At 37.6% G+C, this 23,725-nt stretch overlaps 1 protein-coding gene across 2 annotated transcripts in view; it reads left to right on the top strand.

The window, feature by feature from the left end:
- TMCC1 (transmembrane and coiled-coil domain family 1) overlaps positions 1–23,725 on the top strand; it is a 169,540-nt gene that overhangs the window by 114,481 nt on the left and 31,334 nt on the right. The gene's annotated exons all lie outside the window — the stretch shown is intronic.

The raw sequence follows: 23,725 nt of genomic DNA, 5'->3' as shown, positions 1-23,725 counted from the left end.
TTTTCTATATTTAGGAGCCAGTCTTGGGAAGGCAAAATCGAAAGAATTGTTGAAAGAGATTTGGGCCCTTGATTAAGATAGGAGCATGGATGAGAAACAGTACTTGGTTATTTAATCAAAATGACAATAAAACATTATAATAAACATGTAAGGGAATGCAATTTTAAAGAACTTAGCTCTTTCACAAGTAAAAAACCTTTGTTCTTTCTGGTTGGTTTGTTTTGTTTTTTTAATCATTAAGAACATTGTAATCCAACATAAAGCCAGAAAGTTATTCTGCTATCTAGGCAAATTACACAGAAGATAAAGAATAATCTTTCATATTGTAGATGAAGGCATTAATCAGTAAGCCAAAGAAACCAGCCCATCAAAACTGATTGAATTTTGCAAAATTTGGACATATTTCGTATCTTCTTTTCAGATCCCAGTAGTATAAACCAAGGCAAATCAAATTCAGTTTCTAAGATTTGTCTTTCTTTCAAATTCTGGAACAAACTGCCACTTTACTTTGGGACAAAAATGCTCTTTTTCCTTCAAAAACAAAAGGACTTTACACCTTGTACTGTTGCTCCTAGCATAGTTTGAACCTCCTGTATCAATTATAACATATTTCAGAGAGAAGATTAGGTGGAGGGAGTGGATAATAAGAAATATCTGTCACACACAAGGATTTTAGCAGACCAGAAAGGCTCCTGAATACACATAACAGACTTTCTACAGCCCCACATTTCTCTTACACCTTCTTAAAGTGGCAAAATGAACCCGATTGGTAACATGACCTGAAGATATAGCCACTCTAATGGCATATACAAATAAGAAGCAAATGTATATCAACTTAAAACTATGCTTAATAATCAACATTTAGTATTCTGTTTACTTAGAAATTTATCTGAGCATCCAAGAATTATTTGTTAATTAGCTACATTTAACATTAGTCCAAGATTTTAAATTGCCGTAAGATCTTGGAGCTATTTAAGCTGACACATAATTGCTATTGATATAAAAAGTTATTCAGTATTACGATTCAATTTAGATGAACACAGATTTTCATTTTTCTAAATATCAGACATTATATTAGAAGAATAATATTAACTTATTTGTTCAGTAAACCTGTATAAGTAAATTTAGGAAGTTCAGATTAATTTTAATCTGAATTAAAACAAACCCAAGTAAATTAAAATGTGTGCAGTATTATACTTGGACAAAACTAGTCTTTTTTCTTTGTTTTTGTTCGTTTGTTTACAAATCTAGTCTTGATTTGCAAAATATTTAACTTAATTATATGAATTTGGATTTTTTAAATGTTTCAGAACTAGTAGTTTCTGTAAGAAGGATTTTTTTTCTTTGTCTAACATATTTGAAGTATTACATGTTCAGTTCGTTTTCTTGGACTTCTAAGAATATTTGGTATGTAAGTGCTTATTTAGCTCTATAAAACCAACGAGAACAGAACCCCTTAATTTAAAAGCTATTATAATTAATTTTTAATGTCTTCTAAAAATAGGAAAACATTTTATACTTACACAACAAGAAGTCAAGATCTTTCTGAATTTCAGACACAGACACACAGAGAGCTATGGCTTCAGTTCTACACCTTCAGCCATGAATCAAAAGTAAGCACAAAACCTTACCAGTACAGATCTCAAAGAGCTGTTCCCGTTTATAATATATATAGCATTTTTAATTGAGTTGAGCTCAATATAGACAAATGGGCAAAAAGAAAAGTCTAACAAACTGAATTCTCTTTTGGTTTATTACCCAACAGAAAATAGATCTATTCTGTATCGCTTTTCTGAAGAGACCACCAAATGGTCAAATTATTAAAATCAAATTCTCATTCTGTGCTGCCATCAATGAGGAGTAATTTATCATAAAGCAGAAACAAACAAAATCAGCAAGAGAAAAAAAATCGAAAGAACCAGAAAGTAGCAAAATTAATGTTCTATTGCCAGTTGAGATTTGCTTTGGGAGCCAAGAAGACTTGTACCCAGGCTAAGGCAGCCAGTGAGGGGTACTTCTCTGACAACTTGGGTAAATTCATTAGCATCTTGGTGGAACCTCAAAAACTGTTTGAGAATAATTTTTTGTAAGGTAAGATCATGACTCATATAAATACACAGTGAACATTTCTTACACACAAGGTCTTACACACCCAGGAAACTCTTCAGGGCTGCTCTGTACATATGGCAGCTCATCCAGTCAAGGCAGTTTTGATCTTATGACACCTTGTCTCAACACTTGCTTCAGTGATCTCAGTGGGAAGGAAAGAGAATAAAAGAGCGTCATGACAGAAATGTTTGGTTTGGTTTTTTCTAAGTGATGAGATTACACATAATTTTGCTTTCTTTTATGCCCACTCGTGTTTTCAAAGTTTTCTACAGTGAACATAATTGTCTTAAAAGAAGGTATATTTAAAATGCTAATAAACAGAATTAAGCAAACATCTGCTAATGTTGATGCTAGCAGTGCAGGATTGGTTTTGTTTTTGGTTTTTTGTCATTGTTTTTGTAGAAATAAATATTTACTCTGTTGAAACCTTATAATCTAATTTTTAAGCAAAGACACAACTTGTATTAAGTCATAAAATTCTTTATTAATTTGTTCTGGAGAGTCAAGGTCTGAGTTCTGTGCCTCTAGAGATAAAAGAGGAATTTCTGGAGCCATGGTTTTAACCCAGAATTTTCTTCAAATTCATTCAAGATACTTTGGATTCCATTCAGAGTACTTTCTCTGATTATAAATGAAAAATGCTAATGAAACTGGTGAATGCTGATAGAAGAACCTTCTTTGACCTCTCAGTACTGTGCTGGCCTGAGCTTCCAGCCCCATACTTAAATAGAAGTATAGAAATGATCACAGCTTTAGGCTCATAGAAAGGACTATACTGTACTATATCAAATTGTCTTCATGTTAACCTTTGTGCATGTTAACTTCAAAAAAATGTTACTAGCTATTATACATTGTACACGCTACACTATATTTTATAATCATTAAAATTCTTCCCGTGTGCATTTCCCAAAACTACTTTTATAAATGAAGAAATAAAGCTCAGTTCTGATAGGTTGTTTTAGGATAAATCCCAAAGTGACTTTTTCAGTGTAGAAACAGTTTCTTCAAGACATTCAGTTCTTTCATGCAGTATCGTGGGTATTGAATAAATAGTATGTGATGGTACAGGAGCTGAGCTCAGGTTTACGATTGTGGTGTTTTAATCTGTTGCTTAAACTTCAGAGACCTTAATGCTTTTCATTCAGAAGCTTTTTCTCCCTTTGTCCATAGTGAAAAAGACTTCAGGGTCTCATGCTGTGCACAAGAAGTCTTTCTGAAGTCTTTCTCTTGCTCAGTTTTCATTTAAATGACGTTGTGAACCTAAAATGAAAATAAGAGAAGAAACATTAGAAAAGCATAGAAATTTGTCCTGGCGATCTTTTAGTCCTTTGTCGAAACATGGGTAGATTGTTTTCTCTTTGTATTTATTGAACCAAGCTACCTAAACAGTGTTATCCTATTTAGAATGTTTTTAACCTTCTTTAAGCTATTCTCTAAACCTTATCTGGTTTTAAATGAAAATACAAATGTGGATGGTGAATTAATGTCCTGTAGCTTTAAATTCAGCCAGTTTGGTGCTTTTGTCTTTTGTAAAAGATGCTCACAGCTCGAGAAGAGAGGCAGCTACTGTCTGTGATCTCCATTCTCAAACTATTCAACTATTCATTTGCATTAGCAGCTCTAGCAAACCGCACCCGCATCCAGGCGCGCGCGCATACACACACACACACACACACACACACACACATACACACACACACACATACACACACACGGATGCTTGTTTGGCAGAAGCTTTCTGTTTATTCAGCAGAGTCCTCCCTGGCTCCCAGATGTAGAAAGCTCTAAGAGTTGATGCAGGAGACAGAACCGGAACTGTATGAAGGCTGAGGAAGGCACTGCGGAGGATTGGCTATGCAGGGATGTTGATGTGGTGTGGCTGTACCTGCCTGCTCTGTGAAAGGCACTTCTCTGAGGCTGTGAAGGTGAGAAGCCCAGGGATCAACTAGAAGCTTCATTTCGGCCGGCTGTTGGTGGGGGAATGCATTCCCAGTGGTAGCTGTCCTCATTTACAGAGTTATTCTCGGAAACCAAGTATGTGCAGCCTTGACAGACTATGCCACAGCTCCTCTGCAGTTTGGAAGCTGGGACAAATGGAAAGAGCTTACAGCCAAAAGAGGTTGTGATTGTTTGCACGATCCAAGCTTGCTCTGGCAGTGCACAAATGAAGGATGAGCTTTGTGGCAAGCAAAATCAGCAGGCTGCCTGACAAGGGGTTTTGGTAAGATAAATGTGTTGCTTGTGTTTTGGGTCTCCACCACCTTGCCCCCCACCTTTTTGTTTTGTTTTGTTTTGTTTTGTTTTGTTTTGTTTTTACTTTTCTGTATCAGCTATATAGAATTGCCTCTTAGCAATAACTAAAACATTTTAGAGATTCACATTTGGTGGTAAGGGATAGCCAAGGGAGCTAGAAAGGAAACCATTATTTCTGGTCTTTTAGTTTTGTGACCTTCAGAAATAATCATCAAGTTTTCTCGATATCCATGAAGAGGCAGAAGCTAGGAATTTCCAGAGCAAAGAACGCTAACAATAAGATATCCCTTCCCTTCTTTGAACAGTCATAATTACCCCCGCTCCTTTTTTTTTTTCCTCCCAGCTTTCCCTATGGCCTGAAGTGGAGAAGAAAAAATAAAGTCTTCTTGCTCTTATTAAATTGTTGCCGCTGGAACAGTACTAGGCTGAGAATATAAGTATGGAGGTGGAGGAAGGCAGGTTGAGGAGTCTCCTATTTTCATAGCTGTGCATTGGTGGGTGTTTAACTTAGGTTCATTAGCATTGCTGTTCATTATCAAGTGGTTGTTAGTGCTTTATCTCTTTGCCTGTACTGTGATTTAATCCCTTTTATGTTCTATTTTGTACAGTTTTTCTTTGCCAGGCCCAGTTATATCATTATGAGGCCTTTTTCTGTTATTATTAATACATATTAGCCTTTATTAGAGAAAATATGGTTGTAGAAAGTAGCCCTGAAATACTTATGGACCCCAAGAAAGGTAAAGATATTTTCTCTTTAAAATCTAGGGTTTGCTTTCAGCAGATTCTGGAGTCTTGATTTGGGGATCTTTAATAAGCATTTTATTGCAAGTTAAAGAAATAGTCACATTAGGTCTGTGAAATCCTACCTTGCTCTAATCTGCCTTAAGTTGGATCCTGTTTCTTGTGTTTTTCTAAGCATGAAGGTTTACTTTTCCTCATCCTTTCTTAGGCAAGTGTTGCTGAATGGTATGGTGACTGTTTTATTAGCCTACCTCAGACCTTGTCCTTGAGCCCACCCCTTCTCACCAGTGGAGAGAGCCAAGTTTTCTAGCTGCTTAGAGGGGCACAGAAGAGAACCATTGACACCTGGCTTTTTGCTGACTCACTGGTTATATAAGCCTTGTAAATACAGCTATCCATATACTCCATTAGGTTACTGGGCAGGTGGCCTCCTCCTTGTTTACTGGCCTTTTCCTTTCTCATCATCCTTCTGCTTCTTCCTTAAGTTTTTGGTAACACAGCCTCAACCTTTCACCAAGTGAGTTCTAAGAAGCAGTGAATAGACAAATCTTTTTTCTTCTATTGAATTGTTGGGTTAACTGTGTATTTTCATCTTGATTATGATAAAATTCCAAATTCTATATTTTCTTGGCACATGAAACCTACAGTAATAATACATCTTTTCATTTGTGGGCCAGTTAAAGTAAAAACTTCCTTTTCTATCTTTGAGAACTCAGTTTAAATGCCCCTGTTCAAAGAATTATTCTATGACCTCCCAATCTAAAGTAGGTTTCTCTGCCTTACATCATTCCTTTTCTCACAGCACTGTGTTCTTTTTCTTTGCAGCACTTTTCACAATTTATGTTATTTGATTACTGGTTTTTCTGTTTCCACCACTTTTCCCCACTCAGCCCTAAGTGTCATGAAGGCAGAGACTTTATTTTTTTGTCAATATATGCCCAAGCACCTAGCAAAATGCCTGGCTGAGAGTTGAAGAAACGACAACAGGCAGCATTACATGTGTAAAGACCCTATGCTGATGTCGACTGAAAAAAAAATGCACAACGTCAGAGTTGTGAAGTAAGTTTTATTTGGGGCAAAATGAGGACTATAGCCTGGGAGACAGCCTCTCAGATAGCTGTGAGGAACTACTCCAAAGAGGTAGGTGGGGAGTTCAGTATATATGTGATTTCGGTGAAGGGGGATTCATGCAGTCAAGCACACATGTTGGCAGAAAGTTGCCACTAGTCACAAGGAGCAGATGCCTCCATTAATGATTTAAGTGCTTTTCTAAATATGAGAAGATGCAAGAAATTGGGATCATAAAATCTGAAAAATATCTAACGATCTGAAGCCCTGTTCTGCCAGTTTTTCCCGGAGCACAGAGTGCCTCATTCCTGATCTCTGCCCTGGCTCCTTTCAGGGTGTGTTGAAGGTCAGCGATTACGGTGGCTAGTGACTTCATCCTTGTAGAGGCAGATGGTGAGCAACAATTCTTCATCCACAGTGAGAAGAAACAGGATGAGCAGCAGGGTCTAAAAAAGGCCAGTGTGGCTAGAGTGGGAGGAGCATTCTATAAGATGAAGCTAGAGAGAGGTCCAGAGCCCAGTCAATCACATAGGACTTTATAGACCAAGTTCACATTCTTGTTGTTAATATTTTAAGAGTGTGGAAAGCTACTAAAATAATTTAAGCATTGGGTGATTTAGGATTTCCTTTTTTTTCTTCTTCTTCTTTTAATTCTTCAGTTTAATTGAGGGCCTAAATGAATGCAGCTAGATCAGTCAGGGTGAGTGATTCAGGAGAGAGAGGACAAGATTTTTTTTTTTAATAGTTCTTCTGTTCCTCAATTTAATCTTTTTTTAAAATAAATTTATGTATTTATTTATTTATTTCTGGCTGTGTTGGGTCTTCGTTGCTGCTCACGGGCTTTCTCTAGTTGCGGCCAGCAGGGGCTACTTGTCGTTGCGGTGCGCGGGCTTCTCTTGTTGCAGAGCACAGGCTCTAGGCGCACGGGCTTCAGTAGCAGCATGTGGGCTCAGTAGTTGTGGCTCGTGGGCTCTAGAGCGCGGGCTTAGCAGTTGTGGCTTGCGGGCTTTAGAGCGCAGATTCAGTAGTTGTGGCACACGGACTTAGTTGCTCCGCGGCATATGGGGTCTTCCCTGACCAGGGCTAGAACACGTGTCCTCTGCATTGGCAGGCGGATTCTTAACCACTGCACCGCCAGGGAAGTCCTGAGAGGACAAGATTTTGTCCTAAGAGTTTGACGGTAGAAATAAGTAGAGATAGGTGGGAAGTATTATAATTTGACAGAAATTTGGAAAGTAAAATAGATAAGACTTGGTATTGGATTGGATATAGGTAGAAGGCAGATGATGTCAAGGATGATTCCTGGGCTTTGGCATGGTTTGGTTTTGGCTTGTGTAACCTGATGGATAGTAATGCTTTCCCTGAGATACAGAATACTATAAGAGAACCAGGTTTAGAGAAGGATCACAGTGTTTGGTTTTGGTCATGTAGATTTTGATATAGTCAAGTAGCCCTTTGGATCTGTACATCTAGATTCCAAAGGAGATTGTACTACTTTTACCATTGGGAAACCTTTAGTGATATCCTTGGAATAAAGTCCAAAACAGTTTAGACCTACCTTGGGAGCTTATCTCCCACCATAGCCCTCTCCTGTGCCATACTTTTACAGTCTCATGAACCATTCAGTTGTCTTGAAGAGACTATTACATTTCCTTCTTCTGGGCCTTTGCTCGTACTGGCGGTCAACCTGAAATGCCTTTCCTTACCCCTTCTCATTTTTATCAAAAACTTCCTTCAAGGCTCATTTCGTTTTTCACCTCCTCCAAGAAGCCTTCCCTGTTCCCTCTCCGTTCCTGTATTCAAGAAGTACTTTACCTTCATATCTACCATATCATTTACTTAATCAGACCTGTGTTTCATTTCTGTGTCTCACCAACTAGGTTATGTGTTTCTTGAGAGCAGGGATTCCACCTTTATTCAGTTCGTTAGATAAGAAGAACAAAGGATAATTGTAAAATTAATTAAATAGTAGAAGCTTTGATCTTTTCTACACCCTGCTTCCTTAGTCTCATAGCACCATGATGTCCATCTATCTACTCCTGATTTTCTCTAGGCTGTCCTACATTCGTACCTTATAGATACCTACATACAACTTTTCTACCTACATAGTAGAAAAGTTCTTCCTTTCATACGCAAGATCCCTAAGCTAGTCATTTTCATCATATACATGTTTACTTTTACTTTATTTGTAATTTATCAGAAAAACTGAAATCTTGCTGTTGCTTATCACACGTGAAAGAATTGACCAAGAGAGGAAGGACCAGAATTCATAGCTGATCTTGTTCTCTGTGTCTCCTCTTTTCCCATTCTCTGGAATAATTCTAGAATCCATGCAGTACTTTTTTCAGTGAGGTCACTTATTGGCGTTTAAGACTGGGTAAGACTGTGCGTTGCAGGAGGCGTGACCCACATATTTCCTAGTGCTCCCTGATAGGATAGCACTGTCCCCAGTTGGGCAAGCCTCCCCCCAGGGAACAGAGTGTAGAAATGCAGAAACAAGTTATGAAGGTTGGCTCCTTCCCATTTAAGTAATTCTTTCACAGAGGCTTAAGCATTCAATTTGTCTCTTCAGACATCTTTAAATAGTTGAATTTCCTTCTTACTATCTCAGTTAATATTTGTATGTATTGATTTTCATTCTTTGGAAGCCTGAATTTCAGTGATTTCTTACCCCTTTTAGGAGTTATAGATACCTCCATTTAAAAACCTGAGAGACAATTGGACTACCCTCTGAAATTCATACCAGTCACATATTTATGCTATTTTTTTTATAGATGTGTTTTTAATTTAGACCTTTCTTTCAGTCATAGTTGTCCCATTCTAACTTGGAAATATGAACTAGATTGTATCCCTTATGTTCTATTTGAGAACGTTGGTTTATATATCATCCATTGTCGTTACAGATCTTGAATGAGAAAAATCTAAGCAACTCTAAACATTATATCACAAAAGAATGACTGTAGTTCTAACATGATTTGATTACTTGCAACTAAATAAAAATTATTTTAAGATAAATTTATTTAAACAGAGGGACAGATCATTATTGCACTCTTGATAAACTCTTCTCAGATCAATTCTGTTCATTAAAAAATATATAAAATCTTTGAGAAGTGACACTCTAGGCTATTACCTGTCTTAGAATTTGTACTTAATTTTGAGAACATAGCTGCTTTTTTGTACAGTAGAATAAAGCAGATACACATATAAAGTTTGTTTAAATACCTGCTATGTAAACTATCTAATATCTTGAGAGTCATCAGTTTTTAAAGATCATGGAAATGTTAAATTACTTTTTGCCTGTACTTCCCTTTATGTTAGCTGCTTTTGGACAGTGCCATACTACTACTATCTGGATAGCTCCAGTAGTACCTCACTTCATGCTCCATATATATAATATATATATTTAATAGACTTTAGGAAGGGGGTTGTAATCCTAAATACGGGATTCGCATCCGGAGTCTGACTTTGTAGAAATCATCAATGCCTCCTTTTTATGTTGATCCAGCTGGTGGTAATCATGGCTGTTACGAAAAGCATTATAGGGAAGTAGTTAAGGACAAGGACTCTGAAGCCAAATCCTATGGGATTTAAGTCCTGGCCCTGCTGCTTACCATTGTGTGACCTTGCTACTTAACTTCTCCTAATTCAGTTTCCTCAGCTGTAGAATTGGGGATTACAATAGCATATATTTCCTAAGGTTGTTTTGAGGGTTAACTAGGTAAATATAAGCAAAGCACTTACAGCAACACCAGGTACATAGTAAACATTCAATTACTAGTACATTTAAGACTATCACCATCATCATCAGATTTACATATAAAGCAGATTGAACCTTGAGCTTTCATAGCCTCAAAAGATACCTATCTGAGGAATAAACCTAGTGAGATAATCCTAGAAATGTTCAAATAGTTCACATAGGAAAGTAATAATGTTGGGCATTTAACTCATAAGCCTTTCGAATTAAAAAATATCTGATGTCTGAGCCAAATATTTTTTAAAAAATTTTTTATTGAAGTATAGTTGACTCACAGTGTTGTGTTAATGTCTGCTGTACAGCAAAGTGATTTAGTTATACATATATATACATTTTTTTTATTATTCTTTTCCATTACGGTTTATCATAGGATGTTGAATATAGTTCCCTGTGCTACACAGTAGGACCTTGTTGTTTATCCATTCCATATATAATAACTTACATCTGCTAATCCCAACCTCCCACTCCATCCCTCCCCCAACCCCCTGCCCCTTGGCAACCACAAGTCTATTCTCTATATCCGTGAGTCTGTTTCTAGTACATTTAAAAAGACCTACCTTGGGAGTAGACCTACCTTCTGTTTCGTAGATAGGTTCAATTGTGTCATATTTTAGATTCCACATACAAGTGATATCATACACTATTTATCTTTCTCTTTCTGACTTAATTCACTTAGTATGATAATCTCTAAGTCCATCCATGTTGCTGCAAGTGGCATTATTTCATTCTTTTTGTGGCTGAGTAGTATTCCATTGTATATATATATACCACATCTTCTTATCCATTCATCTGTTGATGGACATTTAGGTTGTTTCCATGTCTTGGCTATTGTAAATAGTGCTGCAATGAACGTTGGGGTGCATGTGTCTTTTTTTTTTTTTAATTTTTTTAATTAATTAATTATTTATTTATTTTTGGCTGTGTTGGGTCTTCGTTTCTGTGTGAGGGCTTTCTCTAGTTGTGGCAAGTGGGGGCCACTCTTCATCACGGTGCGCGGGCCTCTCACTGTCGCGGCCTGTCTTGTTGCGGAGCACAAGCTCCAAACGCGCAGGCTCAGTAGTTGTGGCTCACGGGCCCAGTTGCTCCGCGGCACGTGGGATCCTCCCAGACCAGGGCTCGAACCTGTGTCCCCTGCATTGGCAGGCAGATTCTCAACCACTGCGCCACCAGGGAAGCCCCCGTGTGTCTTTTTGAATTATAGTTTTGTCTGGATATATGCCCGGGAGTGGGATTGCTGGATCATATGGCAACCCTATTTTTAGTTTTTTGAGGAACCTCCACACAGTTTTCCATAGTGAGCCAAATATTCTTAATGTATGACGGTAAGATATTTCAAGGAGCATTAGAAGTCAGTCTTTGATTTAATACGATCCTATTATAATGCAGATAAAGTTATAAATAACCTTGTTAAGACCTCTTGGTATTACAATAAACAAAAACACTTTAGGTTGTGATGAAAGAGAATTGTAAATAGCCAGTACCCAAAATAGTTTCTGAATAGATAAGTGAATAGGAAATAATTTCATTCATTCGGGAAACATTTAAGCAGCTACTAAGTGCTATGCACAGTTTTAGGTGTTAGAGAAACAGAAGTAGACAAAACACAAAAATCACTACCTTCATGGACTTTACATTCTCGTTTTTGTTGATAGATATCAAAATACATGTCATGAGGTAAAAAGTTCTATGTAGAGAAAAGAAGTCTGGAAGCTAGAATAGGGAGTTCATAATGGAAGCAGAGGCTGTAATTTTAAATACAGTGTCAGGGAAGACCTCACTACTAAGGTGACATTGGAGCAGAGACTTAAAAGAGGTAGATAGAGTAAGCCATGCAGGTGTCTGGGGAGGGGCGTTCCAGGCAGAAGGAACACGAAGTGAAAAAGCACTGAAATGGTGCATGCCTGGCACATTCTAGGAGTAGCAAGGAAGCCATTGTAGCTGGTGGCAGTGGAGTGAAGGGATGAGTAAGTAGTAGGAGGTGCAGTCAGAGAGATTATGGATGTGGGGCAGGTGCCAGATCATAGTCATTTAGGCCGTTGTAAGGACTTCGGCTTTACTCTGACTGAGTTATGGAGCCACTGGAAAGTTTTAGATGTAAAAGACTGTTGTTGTGATCTGACTAACGTTTTTAAAGGACCACTCTGGCTGCTCTTCATATAATTGATTATAAAAATATTATTGCAATAATAGTGTAGGAGACCATTGCAGTAGTCCAGGCAAGAACTGATAGTGTTTTACACCAGGGTGGCAGCAGTTGAGATATAGTGAGAAGTAGTCAGATTCTGCATCTCTTTAGCAAGTAGAGCCCAAAACATTTTGCTGGGGTAATGTAGTGTGCATAGGGGGTAACAACGCAGACTCTGTAGCCAGACTATCTGGGTACAAACATGGGATTTGCCACTTCTTTACTTTGTGATCTTGGACAACTTAAATTCTCTCTGCTTTGGTTTTCTTAGCTGTAGAGTAGAGATAATAATAACACTCATCTTGTAGTGTCATTGTGAGAATTGAACAATTTACTAAACTGAAAAAGAACTTAGAACAGTGCCTGGCACACAGTAAGTACTACACTATATGTATTAGCAGCTATCTTTATTAATGTTAACTGGGTAAGGTATGAGAAAGAAAGAGGAGTCGAAGATGACACTAAGGCTTTGGATCTGATCCCATGGATCAGTGAAGTAGCCATTATCTGAGATGGGAAAGACTGCAGGGGAAGCAGGTTTGCGGGATGTCAGGAACTCAGTTTTGTACATAGTAAATTTGAAATGATTGTTAGACATCCAAGTAGAGATATTGAGTAGGTAGTTGGATATATGAGTCTAGAGTTAAGGAAAGTATGGGCTGCGGTATGCATTTGGAAGCCGTTAGCAAATAAATGATATTTAAGACCATTTTAAGAGAAAGAAGAGTAATTAAGCCGTAAAATGGAATTGGGGATGTACAGTTTGGACAGCCCCTACTTAGCGTCTTTACTCTTCACAAGCTAACAAGCCTAACAGTAGCCAGTTCAGAGACAGCCAGATTATCACAAACCCCATGGAGCTTTCCAGATTCTTTCATTGCTTTTTAGAATTTTGTTTTATCAGAATTGCTTGAAATAAATAGGATTAAGCTGAGGCTTAGAAATCTTTTGTCTTAATTAGACTGTGTCATAAAAGTATTTGCAGGGAATTAACTTGTAAAGGGGAACTCATTGGTGGCAGTTTTACAAATTGGCTATCCACACCTGGGTTTTATATGTATTTTTAAATCCTCAGTAGTGAAAACATTTTTCTGTGTCCCTTTCTCCTTTTACTAGTTAGCACCTGCTCAAAAAATAGAAACTAATTTTAGTATTAGCAGATCTGTGTGCTTCATACTAATCATTCTTCATTCTGAGGTTTGTGAGATTGATTTTTGAATAACCCATATCCCAAGTCACTATTTCTTTTTAACAAAATTTAAAACCTTAAAATTAGAAGGAAACTTGGATCATCTGTTCCAACTGTCAATCAGTATATCCTCATATGACATTTTTAACATGCAGGCATGAAGTCTCTGCTTGAACATTTCCAGTGACATACGTGAACTGATATTTGAAACCCCCTGGTTAAGTTGAACAATGTACCTCTTCTTATTTTCAGTATGTGTCACTTATTCTTTTAGTTATCAGGATGAGATTTTTCTCTTAAAATCTGCTACTCATCTATAAAATAAATTTTCTTAACTGGATGACCTGTTTGGTTCCTTTCTAGCTCAAAGAATCTGTGCTTATAAAAAAAACTCCTAACCATAACAAAGCAGAATATAATTTTATACTTACACCATTGATGCTGTGATTTTGTAGGCTCCTTATGGACTAACTTTCTTGCATTCTTTCTTTCTTTCTCTCTTTCTCTCTTTCTTTCTTTCTCTCTTTCTCTCTTTCTCTCTTTCTTTCTCTTCCCTCCCTCCCTCCCTTCCTTCCTTCCTTTCTTTTCCTCCCTTTTCCTCCCTTTTCCTCCCTTTTCCTCCCTTTTCCTCCCTTTTCCTCCCTCCCTCCCAGGCTCACATGAACCTATTAAATCCAAACATCGGGCCTGAAGTACATCTGGCAGTGCAAATCCTCAATGATGTATTTCACGTAAGCCAGGAAATCAGTCCTCCTGTGACAAAGCAATTCTGAGCAACAGCCCTAGATTCCATAATGGATATTTTGCAGTGGGGTTGGAACAGGTTGGCCATTTAGGATGTTAATAATCTAAACTCATATTCAACTCAGTCAGCAGTTTTTCCTCAGCAGCCTTGGAGGGATGAATATCATCTGTTGGAAGCTATTTTTCTTACAAAAATTCTGACCTTTTTTCCATTCAGAGTAACATAGGCTCAGTCACTGCATGGCATATGAGATCTAAAAGGATCATTTTAAGGAGATGCTGGCGAGCATTTATATTGAACATTTACTTGATATCTTCTTTGTCCAAGGCATTGTAGTACCTTCTTGGGGCACAAAGATGAATGTGATGTGACCCCTGCCCTCAGGAACTGTCAGTGGAGGCAACACACTCAAACAGTCATTTCAGCATAATGTGATAGGGACAAGTGATACAGAAACATAGATAAATGAGAATATAAAGGAGGAGCCATTAATCCAGCTGGGAGAGGGAGGTTGTCAGGAAAGATTTCCTGAAGGAGGTTATGCCTGAACTGGGTTTCCTTCATCCAGAAAAGGAAAGGAGAATATACCCTGGACTGGCCGAGGGAGCCGTGTGGGCAGAAGCCTGGAGGTGTGAAACAGTGTGCCATGTCAGAAGAACCAAATTATAGTTGTGACCCTTAGCATATATAGATTTAAATTTAAAGTTTCCATTATTCCCAAGTGATCCATGATATAGTCTTTTTGTCAAAATTTTGCTGAGGCACATGGTAGGATCTTCAGCTACAAAGCTAGAGAGCAAACCCCACCAGAATTCACATTTCAGTGCACGTCACCCATGAAGTGATTTTAAAACTTCGTTTTTGATGAAGATGGACCTGAAAAGTGCTGGTGGTAGAAAAGAGAGTGGGGCCTTAAGTGGTTCTCAATAGAAAAGGGAAGTTTGAGACAAACTAGACTGTAGTGCCAAATTCACAAGTGACCAGGATTCTTGTCATGAGTATTACTTGTATATCAGTGATTTTTCAAACTTTTTTTGAGTGTGATTTTGTGTGTGTGTATTTTTAATTGCGGTAACATTGGTCTGTAACTTGACATAAGTTTCATGTGTACAACACTGTATTTCAACTTCTGTATACACTACTTCATGTGCACCACCAAAGGTTTAGTTTCCATCCGGCGCCATACAGTTGACTCCCTTTACCCATTTTGCCCTCCCCCAACCCTCCTTCCTCTCTGGTAACCGCCAATCTAATCTCTATATCCAGGTGTTTTGTTTTTGTTCTGTTTGTTCATTTATTTGTTTTATTTTGTTTTTTATTCCACATATGAGTGAAATTTTCTCCATCTGACTTACTCACTTAGCATAATACCCTCAAGGTCCATCCATGTTGTCACAGATGTTAAGATTTCATCTTTTTATATAGCTGAGTGGTATTCCATTGTGTATATGTGTATGTATATGTATGTGTATGTATTCCATTGTGTGTATGTATATGTATGTGTATACACACACCACACACACACACCCCCCACACACCCCACATCTTCTTTATCCATTCGTCAGTTAATGGGCACTTAGGTTGTTTCCATATCTTGGCTTATAAATAATGCTGTGATGAATATAGGGGTGCATATATCTTTCCAAATTAGTGTTTCCTATTATTCTGGTAAATACCCAGAAGTAGAATAGTTGGATCATATGGTAGTTCTGTTCTTGATTTTTTGAGGAATCTCCACTGTTTTCCATAGTGGCGGCACCAATTTACATTCCCATCAACAGTGTACAAGGATTTCCTTTTCTCCACTCACCAACACTTGTTATTTCTCTTCTTTTTGATAATAGCCATTCTAATGGGTGTGAAGTGATATCTCATTGTGGTTTTGTTTTGCATTTCCCTAATAATTAGTGATGTTGAACATCTTTTCTGGGCCTGTTGGCCATCTGTATATCTTCTTTGGAAAAATGTCTATTCAGATATTCTGCCCATTTTTTTTTAACTTTTTTTTTTTTTTTTTTTTTAATTTATTTTTGGTTGCGTTGGGTCTTCGCCGCTGCGTGCAGGCTTTCTCTAGTTGCATCAAGCGGGGGCTACTCTTTGTTGTGGTGCGCAGGCTTCTCATTGCGGTGGCTTCTCTTGTTGTGGAGCATGGGCTCTAGGCACGCGGGCTTCAGTAGTTGCAGCATGCAGCTCAGTAGTTGTGGCTCGCGGGCTCTAGAGTGCAGGCTCAGTAATTGTGGCACACGGGCTTAGATGCTCCGCGGCATGTGGGATCTTCCCGAACCAGACAGGGATGGAACCCGTGTCCCCTGCATTGGCAGGTGGATTCTTAACCACTGCGCCACCTGGGAAGTCCCACTCTGCCCATTTTTTAATCAGGTTGTTTGTATTTTGTTGTTGTTATTGTAGAGTTGTATGAGTTCTTTATGTATTTTAGATATTAACCCCTTATCGGTCATATCATTTACAAATGTTTTCTCCCATTCAGTAGGTTGTCTTTTGTTTTGTTGATGATTTCCTTTGGTGTGCGGAAGCATTTTAGTTTGATGCAGTGCCATTTGTTTATGTTTGCTTTTGTTTCCCTTCCCTGAGGAGACATACTCAGAAAGGTATTGCAAGACCCATGTTAGACTATAAGGCTTATGTTTTCTTCTAGGATTTTTATGGTTTCAGGTCTTACTTTCAAATCTTTAAACCATTTTGAGTTAATTTTTTGTGTATGGTGTAAGATAGTGGTCTAGTTTCATTCTTTTGCATGTGGCTGTCCAGTTTTTCCAACACCATTTATTGAAGAGACTGTCCTTTCTCCAGTGTATGTTGTTTGCTCCTTTGTCATAAATTAATTGTGGGTTAATTTCTGGGCTCTCAATTCTGTCCTGTTGATCTGTGTGTTTGTTTTTCTGCCAGTACCATGTTGTTTTTATTGTTAAAGCTTTGTAGTATAATTTGCAATCAGGGAGTGTGATATGTCCAGCTTTATTCTTTTTTCTCAGGATTGCTTTGGCTATTCAGGGTGTTTTGTGGTTCCGTACAAATTTTAGGATTTTTTGTTCTATTTCTATGAAAAATGTCATTGAGATTTTGGTAGGGATTGCATTGAATCTGTAGATTGCTTTAGGTGGTATGGACATTTTAACAATGTTAATTCTTTCAGTTCATGAGCGTGGAATATCTTTCCATTTCTTTGTGTTTTCTTCAATTTCTTTAAACAACGTCTTATAGTTTTCAGTGTACAGGTCTTTAACCTCCTTGGTTAAATTTATTCCTAGGTATTTTATTCTTTTTGTTGTGATTGAAAATAAGATTGTCTTCTAATTTTCTCTTTCTGCTAGTTCATTATTAGTGCATAGAAATGCAGCAGATCTTTGAATACTGATTTTGTACCCTGCAAATTTACTGTATTCGTTTATTATTTCTAGTAGTTTTTTGGAATCTTTAGGATTTTCTGTGTATAAAATCATATCATGTGCAAATAGTGATGGTTTTACTTTTTCCTTTCCAATTTGTATGCCTTCTATTTCTTTTTCTTACCTAATTGTCTGGTTAGGATTTCCAATGTCATGTTGAATAAGAATAGTGAGAGTAGGCATCTTTGTGTTGTTCCTGATCTTAGAGAGATAGCGTTCTGTTTTTCATCATCGAGTATGATGTTAGCTGTGGGTTTGTCATATATGATCTTTATTACATTGACATATGCTCCTTTTATACCCATTTTATTGAGAATTTTTTTTATCATAAATGAGTGTTGAATCTTGTCAAATGCTTTTTCTGCATCTATTGAGATTATCACACGATTTTTATCCTTCATTTTGTTAGAGTGGTCTATCACATTGATTAATTTGCAGATGTTGAACCATCCTAGCATCCCTGTCAAACTTTTTAAAAATAAACAATAAAACATTGTTTCCTTTTCTTTTTCTAAGCAAAAATTTCCCAGGATACCCATATAAAATAAATGAAAGAAGAGGTAATCAGGGTTCCAGGAGCCCTGCTCACTTGGCTTCACTATCCCCCTTTGTGGTGATCCAGACACATCTCCACAGAACCTAGGGTTGTTTCATGTACCAAAGTTCTGTGTAAAAAAAGTGCCAAGGTGATTCCTAGAACTTGTAGGAAACGCTTTGGTCTGTATAAGAATTATTTATCAAATTAAGGAAAAGTTTTATGACAACTGAAAAGGCCTGTTTTTTAGACTATGACCTGAATCTTGGTTTTAGGTCCAAAGCAGAATATGGAATGCTTAGAGAAAAGGCTTGCTGGCTGTGGGCTAGTGGAATTTAGTCTATTTTTATTTTCTGTTACACCCACTTGAGATCTCCTCTCCATCTCACAGCATGGCAAACGCAACGTCGGTCAGAATCTCACAGGAGAAACTTGCTCAACAGAGTTGTGCCGACTATGAGGAGGGAAGGGCATTTGTTTCTACAGTGAGACTGTGGAGATAGGTGAAAAAACATGGTCATGATTAAGATATACTTTCTTCACAAAGTGCTGATAGACTGTGGGGTTTCTTTTCTTTTCGTTAGGGGTGAGGCATGGGGGAGGTGGAAAGGCAAGCCTGAAGGAGATGATGCAAAATTCAGATCCAGAGCTGTGTAACACCTAAGGCAGGACTCTTTCTTGTGTTTTATATCCTCAACACAATCCGCCTGGCAGAAGAAGAAAAGCTTATAAAACCAACCAGAGCCTCTTCATGTTTATTATCGATGAGAAGGTAGATTCCTATGTGGTTCTTAGGGCCAAGATTAAGAATCTCTAGGGATTACCATTTGTATTGGATTTGGGGAGTGGTCTCCCCCAAATCAAATATTCTATCTTATTGCCCCCACTAAGTAAGTGTACTTGAATTGAACCATACACTCCAATTTTGATTCGAAACATGGCCACTGTATCTCTGAGAAAATATTTGGCAGAACAGTGGTCTGCAGGTGCCCCAGCATCAACTTGCACAGGCGATGGCACAACCCATTCTGTGAAATGGGCTTTGGAAAAGATACACTTTCAAAAAAACCAAAATAGTCAAGCTTGTATTTGTTTTCAGATTAATTACAAAGACTTCCTCACTCTCTACCCCCTTCTTCTTTTATCATAAAATTCCTTCTTCATTTTCTCAGAAAAGATATGGATTATTTAATGTGCAGAGTGTGAGATTGCCTGAGAGAGACAATACTCTATAAAGCATAGATAAGATGACTTCATCATACTATAAGTAAGCAGAATGGGACTGTGGCTTTTATTGAAGATAGCAATGTCAAGTCAGGGATTTCTGAATCTTTTTTAGCTACAAATATACATATCTTGGATTTTGAGTAATGAACCAGGTAAGGAATAGAAAAAGGTAACTTCTTGAATGCTTACCTTGCTTGGCAGGCATGACACACATTTAACATCTTTTCAAATAATCTCATGAGAAAATGATAGCCCCATTGTATGGAAGAGAAAACTTAGGCTCAAAGAGAACTAGTAGATGGCCCAGAGACACACAGCTGTGAGGTGACAGAGTCAGGTTTGAACCCAGGTCCTTTTACGCTTGAAAGTGCCCTTTCCACCGTGTTGCCTTTATATATGACTGTTCTCAGAGCTGGGTCCTGCCGTGTTCTAACACTTTAATCCACTTAGAGAAAGTCGACAGATCTTTAATATATTTACAAATGAAAATTGAAAGCCATTATAAAGCTTCATCAAAACTCTGCCATAGATGGCTCCAGTCTGTCCTTGATTAATCAGTGTTTTGAGGTATAGCTGTTGAAAATTTTCTCTTGGGCTGTTTTCTGGTCAGTTAATTCAGATCAGTGAATAGATAATTTCAACAATGAATTCTTAATAGTAAGAGACAAAGTACAAACAAAGCAGTATAGTCTGCTTGTTATAGCAACAGTTAGATATTAATTGTGGCTTCTGACCATATCTCTAGCCATGTAGCATATTGCCTAACTTATAGTAAGTAGTCAAAATATGTTTAACTGACTGACTTTTGGTCCTAGCTTTTTCTATACAAATTAATTCTAACCTCAGCAATAAGTGGGCTGCTGCTTGCTATTTGGTGGGTATGATTAGATTTGAAAGCCCTTCAGGGGGTGTGGTCATAGGAAACCCTGTTGTGAAGGTGATATTGCTGCTGCTGTTGTCAAATTGCCAAGTGATAAGGTAGTAGGAGACACCTCACAGTCAGTTCACTTGTAAATTAGTGATAACAGTGTCTACTTTGTAGGGTTATTGTGAGAACTGGAAGATTAGGCAACCAGCTGCCTAGCCACAAGAACAACTGTCAAGAAAGATGACTATTGTTACTTTATGTAATGTTGAATTACATTATTCCTTTGGTTCAGGCTCTTCATATCCCCTAGTTTATGCCTAAAATGTGAAAGATCTTGGAAGGAAGCATATTCTGGAATCTTTTAATATTTGAATTTTTCAAAAAGAACCACTTACATGGTACAAAAATAATAGCTAGTACTAACAGCTTACACTGTGCCTGGTACTGTTTTGAGAGCTTTTATGTTCATTGACTCACTTCATCCCCACAACAGTCTTATGAAAATGGGCATTAGTATTATCCATATTTTACAGTTGATGAAATGGATATAGACAGAGGTTAAATAACTTGCCGAATGTCACATGGCTGGTAAGTAGCAAAGCCAGTTTTGAACCCAAGCAGTTTATGCCAGAATCCATGCTTCACTGCTACACTAAATGTAGCCAGACTTAATAGTCTTGTTTTTCTGATCTATGCCTTTTCCTGTATAAGAAAACCCTTTCCTATTTTCCAGTACTGCCTTCTAAAAGGTTTTAAATTTGCTTTTCACATTTGCAATTACACATTTCAAATTTGCAATAGTTGTTTGTCTGGACTGAAGTAGGAATCTAAATTTATGTTGTTTTATGTGGATAGCATAGTATGCTAGCAAAGACTATTGGAAAAGAGAACTTTTCACTTGGTACGCTCACAACTCAAGGCTAAGTCAGGCCCTTCCAGTGCTAAGTATTCAGGCCACCAAGGACTTGATTCATAGTTCAAAAGATACCGAGAGAGTATGCACAACCCCTGTCCTATAATTCTGTAGTTCAATATATCTTTCTCTTTCCTCCTCTTTCTCTCCCCTCCCCTCCCCTCCTCTCCCGATTTCCTGCTCTCTCTCCTTCCTTTTTAAGAACAGTGCTTGACAAGATTGGGAGGAGTTACTGAGTAATCGAGTGATTCATGGTTTCAAGTGTAAACTACCCTCCTGCTGAAGCTGTGGGTTAGCTTTCTTTCTCAAGGCCGAGGACAGTGGATTCTGTCAGCTGTACTCTTGCAGCCATATTGATGATTCTAAGTGGGAGTCACACACTGGAAGGACATAGTGGGGCTCCGAACAGCCAGGTAGGACAGAAGTCAGAGTAAAGACAGTCTGGTTTATTTCTGTAGTTACTGTGCAGGGAAATAAAGACACATCTAAACTGATGACTTGTAAATAATTATATTGAAACTTTATTCAGGTTTTTTCAATTTTAGAGATGTAATCAAACCTTGATTCTAACAACAAGGTCCTACTGTATGGCACAGGGAACTATATTCAGTATTCTGTGATAAACCATAATGGAAAAGAATATAATAAAAAAAAGAATGTATTATATATGTGTAACTGAATCATTTTGCTATACAGCAGAAATTAGCACAACATTGTAAATCAACTATTTTTCAATAAATACATAAATAAATAATAACTTAAAAAACAACAACAACAAACCTTGATTCTAGTCCCAAAGCCATCTTTTGAGCAGTATGATCAATTTCTGTCCTCCCAGAGTAACAGTTAAACTTGATTTCTATGTCTACACTTCTTTAGACACCAAGAATGCATGTAAGTTGATATTCAAGTAATAAGAAAGAACCTAAGAAAACTAGACCATGCATAAGCTTGTAGTCTTAGATCTAGAGACGTTTCATATTGCTTTCCTTTTATACCGTGGTAGATTTTGAGCTATGAAACATAAGTACACAATCAGGGTCATATTACATACTATAGTTATGGGGTCTGAAATTCCATTCAGAAAGAAAATCACACAATGGGAACTCTGTACAGCTTAAGAGAATGAACCGAAGGAACTGAAGAGAGTGGGTTTCCAGGAGCTTCTCTTGCAAGTCTTGGCGACTTGATTTATCTGGATCTCTGGCTCATCCTCTCTTCTGCTGCCTTCCCTCTGGCCCTTTCACTGCTTATTAGCACGCACCTAAAGATGAACAGGGCAGATGGAGAAGTGACACAAAACAGTTACTGTGCTAGTCCCTAACTATTCTGCATATTCTTTTTATTAGTGGAGCATAATGTCATTTTTGTTATTCATTTCAGTTTTAAATTATTTTTTTGCTTTTATTTAAATGTACAGTATTTCACGTTTGTTCATCTAGAAGGAAAATAATATTGTTTCTGTTCACATTAGTAGTAATATATTGAATCCAGTAATGAACTAAATGTGTTTTAGAGATCGGCATAGTCCTTGCTCAGACAGTAAAAGTGAGGAGATACAGCCAAGATGAAAAACGGAGAATGCATCTCTCGACTGACAAGTTAATTATCAGCATTTCATGAATATTTCAGATTTGTTTTATTATTGTCATTATAGAATTAATTCAACTTTTTAAAATATGAGAGTAACCTACGTATAGTTCTTCCTAGCAGATTGTTTACTGGTGACAGATTAGGGATGGGAACCAAGGAAAAGAGTGTGCCCTTAGTCTCCAGGATGGTAAACTTGTACACTGTCACTCCTACTGGGAATTTTTGTTTCCCTGCGATTGTTATTTTATTATTTATTTCGGTTACTACTCAATAGAGAGTAAATTTCTAAAGCCTTTTTCCATGGGCCCTTCCCTAATTTACCACCACAAGCCACACCCAGGGGCGCCTTCTTGAAGGACTTTTTTCTCCTGAGTTAGAGAAACATGACCACCCCTTAGGTTTGGCTAATGGCTTTGAAGCATGATACTGTAAGTTTTCAAATCTGAACAATTTGTCTTTTTCTTCAACTTCCTTGAATGATCACTCATGCATACCAGAGGATAGTCATTGTATGTGTTTTGGAGTCCGTTGCCTAATAAAAATCTTTTGCTGGATAGAACTCACAAAATTTGAGCTTCAAAAGGCCTGAACTTAGTCATTGACTTGTTAATTACTTACCTCTTACTGTCTGTGTCCCTGACTGTCCATGTTATCTTGCCTAAGTTTATCACATTTACTTGTGATTTGGGATTTTAACTCTCAAGAGCATACCACGTTCATCCTTGCCCTTTCAGCAGTACCCTCCCATTCCCTCCTTCACCTGTCTGCAGCTATCCATTAAGTGCCCCTGATAGAACAGAGAGAATGATCGCATCAACCTTGACATGATTTGATAAAAAGACACTGTGATAACAGTTGGATTTTTATATCTAGCCACTTAAATTACCTTTTCTCGCCAGTATTTTCAGATGACCGTAATCTGAAAGCATGAATTGGAATACAGTGATGTCTGAATACTAAGATGATATTCATATAATTAAATTGAAATACAGATGTACTTTGTTGTATATAGATATGCTTCTAAACAAAAATATGTGTGTAGAATGTTTGTGAATTAATTCATGCTTTAAACCCACTAGGAGAGGTTTATTATTTAAAGAAATACAATAATAAATCCTCTAGCAAAGGAAGAATACCC

Source organism: Eubalaena glacialis, chromosome 7 (assembly GCF_028564815.1).
Source record: "Eubalaena glacialis isolate mEubGla1 chromosome 7, mEubGla1.1.hap2.+ XY, whole genome shotgun sequence".
Classification (NCBI taxonomy): Eukaryota; Metazoa; Chordata; class Mammalia; order Artiodactyla; family Balaenidae; genus Eubalaena; species Eubalaena glacialis.
Note: the sequence above shows the minus strand (reverse complement) of the source record. Positions and strands in the feature narration are given on the sequence as shown.